This window comes from Orycteropus afer, unplaced genomic scaffold (genome assembly GCF_000298275.1).
Source record: "Orycteropus afer afer isolate SDZICR_OR568_19922 unplaced genomic scaffold, OryAfe1.0 scaffold00085, whole genome shotgun sequence".
Lineage (NCBI taxonomy): Eukaryota > Metazoa > Chordata > Mammalia > Tubulidentata > Orycteropodidae > Orycteropus > Orycteropus afer.
Genome location: NW_006921672.1, coordinates 7,184,090 through 7,194,681, shown reverse-complemented (window position 1 = coordinate 7,194,681; position 10,592 = coordinate 7,184,090).

Genomic DNA, 10,592 nt, shown 5'->3' with positions numbered 1-10,592 from the left:
GCCGGCCCGGGGCCCCCGCCCCCCGCGCCCCCGCCCGATGGGGAACGCTCCGTCCCAAGGCATGTCCCTGTCTCTCTCCTCCCTAATGTGCCTCCATGCTTAAGTGGAAGGTATTTCTGTTTTCTTTGTGTGTTTTCCCCTCGGCCGGGGGCGGGGGCGGCGGCCGGACCCGGGAGGCGGCGGCCGGCCGGGGCTAGGGATGCTCTGGGCGCAGGTGTGTGTGGGGGGCGGGGGACCTCTGCGCGCCGGGCGTGGGAGAAGGACCCGGTCGAGATGAGTGTTGGGACCAGACAGAGGTTCAGGGAATTGGCGAAGAGAAAGAGGGCCTGGCGGTGCTGGGGGAGGGGGCCTGGGGGTGAAAATTTAAATGGGTGTGTGTGAGGGGGGAGGGGGGGGGAGAAGAGGAAGGGGGAGGGGTGAGGAGGAGAGTGGGGGGAGGGGAGTGGTCCAGCGGAGATGGAAGGAAAGAAGGATGGAGGGGGAGGGGAAGGGGATGGAGGGGTGGAGAGGGCATCAAAGGCCTCCCTCCCCTCCAGGTCCCAGAATTGGGTGCTGGAGCTGGGATGGTGATGATGGGACCTTTACGCCGGCCCCCCCAGGGGAGAAGGGGTGAGTGCGTTCTGGGGTTGGCTGTGTTGCCTGGATACTGGCCTGCACTCTCCACTAGCCCCCCCTCGTCCCCCCCACTCGCACCTACGGGGCCCAAGCCCTGGAGACCTTAGAGACTGGGCCCCAGTTGCAGAAACTGGGGACCCGTTCCCCACTGGGCTGGGAGGTTAGGGAGGGGCCACTAGAGGGAGTGGCTGGGAGGAGGGGCTATTTAATCTTAAATCCTACCCCCACAGAGGCCAGAGGGCAGAGGAGGGCGCCCCCAGCTGGGGAAGGTATGTAGGGTGAGTGAGGAGGTAGAGACAGCAGGAGCTGAGGGACAGAGGGCGGGGCTGGGGAGGGGACGAGCCTGCCGCCCCTTCCCACGCACCCCCTTGCTACGTCAGAAGCTCCCGGGCCAGCTCTGAATCCTGTCGGTGGGGGCAGCAGGATGCTGGTAGAGGCAGAGGGGGCCGGCCGGTTGCTTCTGCAGCTCGGCTGGCAGGGCCCGGTGGGGCGTGTGTTGCTGCCGCTGGGTACCTCCCTGCCCCAGGCCTCCCCATGCAGCCCTGGCAGTGCCTCCGGCGCTTTGCCCTGGCCTGGTGGGAGAGGACAGCCGAGGGCAGTGCCCGCTCTCCCAGAGAGGAGGCTGGACCGAGGGACCACAGGGTCCGAGGGGAGCCAGGTGAGCAGGAACTGGGATATGTGTAAGGAGGAGGTCCTAGGCTCTCTTTCCCAGCATCCCCCACCTAAATACTATGCCTCTCAACTTTAAGGGAAGTAGGTTCTCCTGAGCTGGGGGCTTCTGACCGAGGCCCTTCAGGAGATAGGAGAGATTGTCTGTTTTGGAGAAGGAGAAACAGGCGAGGGCAAGGAGTGGGGGTGGCTGACCAGGTTTCCAAGCTTGTGGGTCTGAATGTTCCTTTGGATGGGGTTTGAGCACTGGGGGGGGGGGGGGGGCGGTCACGAGTGCTTAAGATACCTTCTCCTCGACTCTATCTTAGTCTGGGTGACCTTGAGTCAACTGCTTTACTGTCTCACTCTGTGCCTCAGTTTCTCTAATTCTCTTTTCCATCCTTTCTCCTGGCCTTAAAGAATTGATGATGCATTTGATGGAGACTGTCATTCTGAAATGTGAGGCTGTCATTGTTGGTAGCAGCTGTGAGGGTGGTGGCTTCTGGCATGGCTGTGCCTGTGGATGTTTGTGGAGGCAGTTACGATGCACATGTGAGGGTTTTTGCTGGTTGGTGTTAGGGTCACTCTGGGCAGTGTCAGGGCCAGGTGATCACACAGGAAGGATTCCAGGCAAGCTGAGAATTGTTGGGGCAAGAACTTAGCTGGTGGCCTCCTTAGAAGCAAGGGATGGGGGTGAGGGCTTTGGGCATAAGGGAAGGGGGTTCCAAGAATGAGATCCCCCCCCCAGCTCCCCACCCAGACTGCCTGGCACCCAGGCACCATTGGCAGCAAGTGCAAAGGCTTCACCCTGGCTTCCTGCCACCCTGCCTTGGGGACAAGAGGGTCTTTGTCCACTGCCCTCCCCAGCCCTACTCCTTCAGTCCTTTCTATAGTGGCCCATTCTCTGTGATGACCCTCAGGGCTGAGATGGAGATGCAGGTCCCCCATCTGGCTCCCACCGTCTGTGCTCTGGGGATCTGGAAGAGGATCTGTGGTCCTCAAGCAGTGCTTCGTGGAGAGGGGGCCCCCACTAGGGAAGGGGACACAGATGGGTGCTGGGATGCAGGGCTCCCTGCTTTCTTTTTCTTTTTTTTTTTTCCTCCTCTGGTCAGGGGCCCACCCTGGAAAAAGAGTTTAATTAGAACCATTGATTCCTTCTTTGGTTGTGGGCATCGAATGCAACGGTGTGCTTAGGGCTGGGGGGGGGGGCATGGTTGCTGTCTGCCCAGTGCTGATCTAGGCATCCCTTGCCAAAACCCCAGCCCAGGAAGTGCTCAAGAGGGAGGGGGAAGGATTCTTTGAAGGACCTAGTCTGCTTGTAGCCCTGCTCCCTGCTTAGGTCTTGGGGAAAGAAAGAAGGCAGGGTTGAGGATTTGAACCAAGGGAGCTGTGTTTGTGGTTCCAGTAAGAACAGTTCCTGCCTCCCGTCCTGAGAGATGGGCCTGAGGTTTGGGAGTAGAGAGGCTGCTGTGGCTGGGAGGGGGTCTGTGAAGGGGAGTCAGGGGGCCGTTGAGGGGACCTGTGGGTGCCAGGGCAGGTAGGGAGTTCAGGGAAAGGATCCAGGGCTTGCCATAAAAGCTCTTTCGAGGAATCCCAGGCACTTATCTCCTCCAAGCCCTGGCAAGGAGGTCTGATTTCTCCCTTGGTTTGTGTCCTCGTGGCCCGGAAAGGGACAGAAGCAACCTCAGAGGCTCAGTCTGCCCTGGGTCTGGCCTTTGGACCTGTCTCCCTGACTCAGTGGCCCCAGCCTGGGTAGGGGGTGCTGAGGGTGACGCTTCTGGAAGCCTGGGCTCTGGCCTGTGTGCTTGATGAAGTGGGGGGCAGACTGTGCCCCCCAAGCCTGCCTGCCTGCTGTGGGTGGGCCAGTGCAGGTGCAGGCTTCAATGACCCACTCAGACGCTCTTTGAAGAATCCCTCGTTGGCTTCCCAGGGTCCATTCGAGCAAAGATAATAAAAATCTGGTTGTCAGCGGGTTTGAGGGCTGCACTTGTTTCTCCTCTTTCATTCCAAGCTCTGAAAAGCGGAGATGAAGGCTTTGGATTTGGCTGGGAAGCAGCGCCTGCCTGCCCTGAGGGAGGAGGGGAGGAAGGCAGAGAAGAAGGGAGGACTGATTTCCTGGCAGCCCCGGGAATTGCTGGGGAGGTGGGCAGAGGGGCAGGGGCACGGCCCCCAACTCCTGCCAGCCAGCGTCAGCCTCCATGCCAGGGCTCCCATGCCCAGGACCCGGGTTCCAGCATTGTCCTCTTGAGCCCTGAGTAGGGCCTGCCCTTTGGCTTCAGGAGCCTGTCTCTGCTCTGCTGTCCATAGCCCCACCTTAGACCCTTAGCCTCCCCCCTCCCCTATTCCCTTCTTTCCTCTCTATCCCTCAGTCTCCCCCACCATAGCCTTGCATTCTTCCCCCCTTCCCCTTCCAATCTCTCCTCTCTGCCCTTCACTTTCCTCCCAGCCCCTCAGTCTTCCCCTTCCCCAGTCTCCCTCACTCTGAGCTCCCCAGTCTTCTCCCCCCTCCCCCTCCCATCTCTCCTCTCTCCTGCTCAGTCTCCCCCACTATCTGCCCGTGGTCTCCCCTTTCTGCCCTCATTTTCACCTGCTCCTCCCCTTCATGCTCTCTCTATCCTCCCATCTCCTTTCTGCTCCTTGTTATTGTTGTTGGACCTCAGTCTCCCCTTTTTCCCTCCGTCTGCCCCCTCCCATCTCTCCTCTGCCTTTCCCCAGCATTGGTCCAGCCTTCTAGGACTGTCTGGAAGGTTGAGAAGCCAAATTAGGAGGTGGAGGGAGGACAAGCAGCCACAGCCTTGGAAGGGATGGGCCTGGGTTGACTATTATGGTCTGTCAGGTGCCATGGTTATCAGAGTCCTGGCGGAAGGGGGCTGCCGAGCACTTAGGGGTGTGTGTGTGTGTGTGTGTGTGTGTGTGTGGTGAAGGCAGCCATCCATCCCTCTCCCTGCACCACCGCGGGCACCTTGTCCTGACATTGGGCTCTTCCTCCTTGCCTCAGACACTCCAGTTATCCCCGCTTGCTTCCACCACCAGAGCAGATGCACTCTCTCCTGAAGCCTCCGCCATCCCACTGTCCTGAGCGGCACTGCTGTCCTTGCCCCCTGTTCCCTTATACCCATCAGACCATCTCCAGGCTCCAAGGGGGGAAGGGAGGGCTGAAAGAGCCTCTTTCCCCATTTCCCACCAACGTCTCTGATGGATCTGCCCGGAGCCCCACCCCAGCCCTTGGACCCCTTTGCCATGTTAGAAATCCTCCTATGAAAGACAAGTGTCCTGGAAAGAACACTTAGAGTCAAGAAATCTCGTTCTGCGCCTTCCTCAGCACTCAAATATCTTTGTGACCTTGAGCAAGTCCCTTCCCAGTGGCGCATGCCTTTTTCCTCACCTGTGAATGAAGGGGTGGGCTGGATGATCTTCACGGTCCCTCCAGCTCTGACATTCCAGCGTTGTTGTGTCTCTCCTCTGGGTGATTTGCATATGCTTTGCATATATTAATGGTGCCTGCTGAAGGGGGAGTGTGCACCCGGGACCAGAGTCCCACCCTCCATTCTGACTCCCCTTGCCCATTGGCCCATACTTCCATTGCTCTCATTTCCCAGAAGGGTGGAAGGTGAGGCCTGAGCACTGGCAGAGGAGGTGGATCTCGCCCTGATGTTCCAGCCATGATGTTGGCAGGACCCTGGGTCCTTGGAGTAGGGGATGGCATTAGTGGAAGAGATCCCTGCCCCCACTACTCCTGCTCCAAAAGGAATAAATGGTGAACAAACAAACAAACAAAAACAATTGCTGTCAAGTTGGTAACAATTCATGGCAACTCCATGTGCGTCAGAGCAGAGCTGTGCTCCAGAGGGTTTTCAATGGCTCTGACCTCTCAGAAATAGGTCTTTCAAGGTGCTTCTGGGTGGACTCAGATCACTAACCTATTGGTTAATAGCCTAGTGCTTAAACTTTGTGCCACCCAGGGACTCCCCAAATAGGGAAGTGGTGTTGAATTCACTAAAGGGGCCTAGGGGTCTCCCTCATCCATTCGCAGAGCCTTAGCACCCTCTGATACCAGGAACTTAGCTAGGCATGAGAGTTCCTCCTCTGGGTTCAGCCCTTACCCACTGCCCAGGATAGGTCCTCCTGTCTTGTCAACCTCTGCCCAGCCACTCAGGTGTTTGTGAGTTGGAACTCAGGCCTCAGACTCAGAGATAGTCAGTGAGAGAGGACTAGATCATTGCCTCCTGGCCACCACTCCAAAGGCCTCCCCCTGTGATGGTCAGAGACATTACACAGGGAAAAACTGCTGCCCTCCGTTCCATCCACACCTCTGACTGCCTGGCCTGATCTCCTGGGGGATGTCCCCAGGGCCACTAAGTAATGGTAAGAATCTCTGAAATGGGCAGCTTTGAAGACAGGAGGAAAGATACCTTCCACCAACAGGGAGGATTGGGCCAGAGAAAATCCAGGTTAGACTTAGTCTTGGGGAAGGACTGTATCAGGGGGTTGATTAGTTTCTGACCATAGAATTGTAGTGACAATTAAATGAGATAATAGATGAAAATGCCCAGCATAGTGCCTGATACATAGGAAACAATAAATGGCATGGGGGAGGGAACAAGTACCTCTGAACCCAGAGAAGACCCTTGCTGGGCCCTGAGCCTGACGGTTTTGGGGGGATGAGGAGTTAAAGGGATAATTCCAAGGAGAGCTATTTCTCCCACACTCAGGTGATGCTTTCCCCACCCCCACCCCCCACTGGCACTGGGCTCAGGGCCCAGCCACCCTGGGACACCCTGCCCTCATCCTCTCTGCTGGCTGTGGGCGTGGGCAAACAGAAGGGTTTGGAGGCCGGGAAACCTGCTCTTCTTCCCCGCCCCTCTATCTCTGCACAGGACAGCTTGAGAGGAAACAGGCCCACGCTGCAGAAGAGGAATTGAGGGTAGGTTGGAGAAAACCTACCAGTGTGTGAAGGGTGGCCACCTTAGGCGGGAGCTCCAGTGGTGGTTTTAATTTTTGACCTCAGTGATAGGTATGTATGAGCATGAATGAGGCTAATGTATGGAGGACAGGGGACTGGTCTGAGTGACCTTTGAAATGACCTTTGGGCTATCCTGAGGAGCTTGGTAGATCTAGTTTAACCTCTCAGTTGTGGTTGTGGTTGGCAGAGTGCAGGAAGCTATGATGGGGAGGGGTCTAGAGCCGCTAGGGAAGAGAAGGTGACAGGGAAGTCATTCTTAGATTCCCCAGGGCGGAGGTAAAGTGCAGTGGAAAGAGCACTGGCCTGCCTCCCTACTGCTGTGTGATCTTGGGCAAATTAGTTGCCCCCTCTGGTCTTTAGTGTCCTTGGTCTGAGAAGAGAAGATGGGACTAGACGATCTCTAAGGCCCCTTCCAGCTATCACAAGTTTTCTCTACCTCCCCTCCCCTGAGAGAGTATATGGCTTGGCACATGGAAGATGACAATTATTTCCCAGCTCCAGGCTAAACCAGGGAAAATGGAGATTTGGCCCAAGAGAATATTGGCACCCCTACCCTCGGCCTTACAAACAGCCCCTCCTGCTCCAAAGGCACTCCTTGCCTAAATCTGTCCTCCCACCCAGGGGAAGGGAGTGGCTGGAGGATTCAGCTGTCCTCTGAATCATAAGCTCACTGTTTTCCTCCCACCCTACCAGAACTGGCTTTGCTACACTCCATTCCAGCCAGAGACTATACTCCAGTCCATGTTTTTCTCCACCAAAGCTCTTCCAGCTGGTGGCTCAGGTCTCCATAACCTGTTCCCGGCTCCTGGCTGCCTCAGCCACCTGGCCCAGTTGCCTGCATAACCCGGCATGGAGTAACCTAAGATGAAAGGAGTTGGCTTTTCACATGCCTGCCTTTCTCACATCTGCAAGCATTCTTCTCCCAATGCACTGGCTTCTTTTACACCTTGGGCACGGGCACAGAGTGTGTTGGAGACTCTAGACCCAGGGACCCACAGAGGGGCCCCAGGCCCAGAGATCCCACAGAGGCCCTAGCTGGAGATGTTTGTGCAGAGCACAGAAGGCAGAGGAGGGTGTCCTTTGGGAAGGGCCCCCCAAGGGTGTGTGATAATTGCAGACGCAGCAGGCATCATGGCGTTTCTCTGGCACCAGGATCTGCCTCATTGGAGAAGAATTAACAACCCCAGCTTCTCTGGGAAGGCATTCCATGGCTCATTGAAGCCCTTGCAGACACATCCCAGCCCTCTCTGCCTCCTCCCTGGGCCCTGTCCTCTGCTCAACCCATCCATCGTCCTCCAACCTGTGGCCAGGCTGATGTGACAAATCCCCCAGTCTTGTCCCCAGCACTCTTCTAAGTTAAAAATTAGGGGTCTGAGGGGGTTTCTGGCTAGTAAAGCAAGAAGGGGCCTCCTCCATGATGGAGATGGACAGGCAGGAAAGGGGGTCCTGGAGACCCAGAGGTCACCTAAAGATGAAACTCAGGAAAGTAGACCCTACCTCTCCTGAATGTGACACCGAAGCCCCTTCACCTGGATCTCTGGTCCATCTGACAAACTGGTGTCAGAATTGAGGATGAAGCAGAGAAAGATTGAAGAGAAGACTTCTCGTCTACTTTTGTCCTTAGGAAATTATTTATGCTGGAGTATGAATGGAAAGAGGTTAGATTCCAGGCAGAACTTCCCAGAGGGCACTAAATGGGAGACATCCAAAGACTGGGAAGGGTAGACGGGAGGTAGTTTGTTTAGCTTATGGGTTGAGACTTCAGATTGTGGAGTCCCAATTCTGCTGCTCACTCACCGTACACCTCTGAAGCTCAGTTTCCTCATCTGTGCATCAAGGATGATAACAGTGCTTGCTCATGGGTGGGTACCAAGATTAAATGAGGTAATTTAGATATAATGCCTGGCACACAATAAGCATTCAATAAAGAGTGATTTGTTCACTTTCATCCTCCTCCTCGCTGTCCAACTGAGGTGATTGGTGAGGGTCAGCCTTTCACGGAGGGAGGGTCATGCATGAAAAAACCTTTTTGGACTTTTCTAGCCATGACCCCGCCATCTCCAAAACTCAGATCCCTGCCTCACCCTGTTGAGGGCTGGGTCCTTGGAGCTGCCACTTAGGGCTAGTGGTGAGAAAGACGCATGGGACACCTGAGTTGTCACTCCCCCTACCCTGTCCCCTAGTCTAACTGCCCTCCCCATTCTATCCCCATGCCCACTGCCTCATCCAGGAAGCACTCTGGGGCCAGATACATTTAGTGAGCATCTTTGAGTCCTTCCCCCTTAGTCAATGTCCCAACATCTGGATATGACAGCTGCTTCTCCCTGGGATGTCCGTATCTTGGGTAATCGGTGGGAAAATTGGAACCATGAGATTGGCAGGGGGCTCTGAGAACTCTTGCAGCCAGACGTGATGTGGGTATTCATGGGCCTGGGCCAGCCGAGAGAAGGCTTTGCTGCGCAGGTGCCTGGGCCACAGTGTCTCCAGGCAGGGAGGGTCTTGATGCTGCATGCCCCAGGGTAAAACGCAATAGACAGGTATTGCAATATGAAGGAAACAGAGTAGATTTAGATTCACTCACCCTGCAGAGTGAGAGGAGGCCTGGTGATGGACAATTAAGGACTCTGCAGTTTGAAGGTTAGGTGAGTTGTGGAGGCAGGAGCTAGGTGAGGAGGCCGTGGGCTAGTTCCCTATACAGTCCTCTCGCTGTGTGATTGTGTGAGTGCTTGGGTGTGAAATGCCTCTGCTTCAGGAGAAGGGCTTCCTCAGGGTGAGTAGGTGGCAGTGTGTGGAGCAGAAGAGTCTCCTGGGCTAGAGAAAGGGTTGTTGGCAGAGCCATGATGACATGCCCCTCTGATTCTGAAACGACTGACCTTCCAGAATGGGTGGCCCTTGGCTGGGGGGAAGTAGATGGGCCCTCCAAGGTGCTGATATTGGGGATTTTGTGTGGGCACCCTGGTGAAAAGTCTGCCCTTGTTTCTGGGAGGAGAACCAGACCTGACTTGTTGGCTGTCTGTCTTGGGAACCCCATTCTGGGAGCCTTGTGTTTTCTGTGTTGTCCTGCTGTCTGTCCACCTGTCTGTCTTCCACCAGTGTATCTGTGCCCTCAGTCCCTGCTCTTCCTCCAACACCCAGTCTTTATCCTACCTTCCCCCCGGGCCCCAGCGGCTCCCAAAGGTATAGCCCTAAGTCTCTACCACGTTCTAAGTCTCTGCCCTGTGCCCACTGCCCACGCCCCAGCCAAAAGCCCCTGCACAGCTGCTTCCACTTAGGGAGCCTCTGTCCCACTCCCTTCCACTCTCCAGCTTCTCCCCTCCCCACCCAGCGGGCATTCATTCACGACTTTCCTCCTTTCCTGTCCCTCACCCAGGGCTCCAGCGTGCAGCCGGAGGGAAGCCTCCAGGACTCTGTTCCCTCTGTTTAAAGTCTCCAGGTTAGTAAGCCAGGAGGGAGACCCCACCTACCGTTCCAGCTGACACTCCTTAGCCAGACACCCCTCCCCAGTCAGGAGGGCCAGAACTGAGGGAGGGGGCTGTCCCTGGTGGGTCCAGGCCTTTGCCAAGGGAGGGGGCAAGAAAGATGTGGCTCTGGGGAGGGCACCTTGCCTGGCAGAGAACGTGTCTGTGTGTGCACATGTGTGCATGTGTGAGTAAGTGAGCATGTGTGCATGTACATGCGTGTGCTATCTGCAAAACCCCCATGTAGTTTAGGGATGGGGAGGGGGAGAGGCGCTGAGGGCATCAGAGCAAGGGGCCCCTCTTGGGGAGAAGCCTCTGTTCCAGCATTGGCCAGAGGGGGGTGATGGGAGGAAATGGGGCCCCACCTGGCCTACACAACTTTGCTTCCTTTATAGGCGTTTGCAAATCTGTGATCTCATTTAATTTATTCAACAGTTTACTCATTCATTCATTCAATAAAGATTTATTGAACACCTTCTCTGTGCCAGGCATTGGACTAGGCTCAGGATTCAATAGTGACCAAGACAGATACTTTACTGATGAGAAAACAAATAGAGGTTAAGGGGTTGGCTAAATTCCCCAGCTGTGGGGCCTCGGGCCAGCTGACTAGGGTAAGTGCCTCCCACCCCAGGAAGGTGACTAAGTGCACAGACGCCCCTGTCTGTCCCCATTTTCCCTGCTGGTGGTTCTTTTGTACTTTATGTCCATGAAAGTGTCGTCCCACCCCGATGACCACCCTTTCATAGTGAGCCCCTCAAGAGTAAGCAGTGAGTGGTGAGCTGGGGACTGGGGAGCAGCATTGTTGGGCATTAGGGAATCCAGTTGGAGGGAGGGTTTTGGACAGGGGAACCTGTCCCCTGACTCCTGGGCCCAGAACCAGCAGCCTGGAGCACGGGATTTGGGAGTCA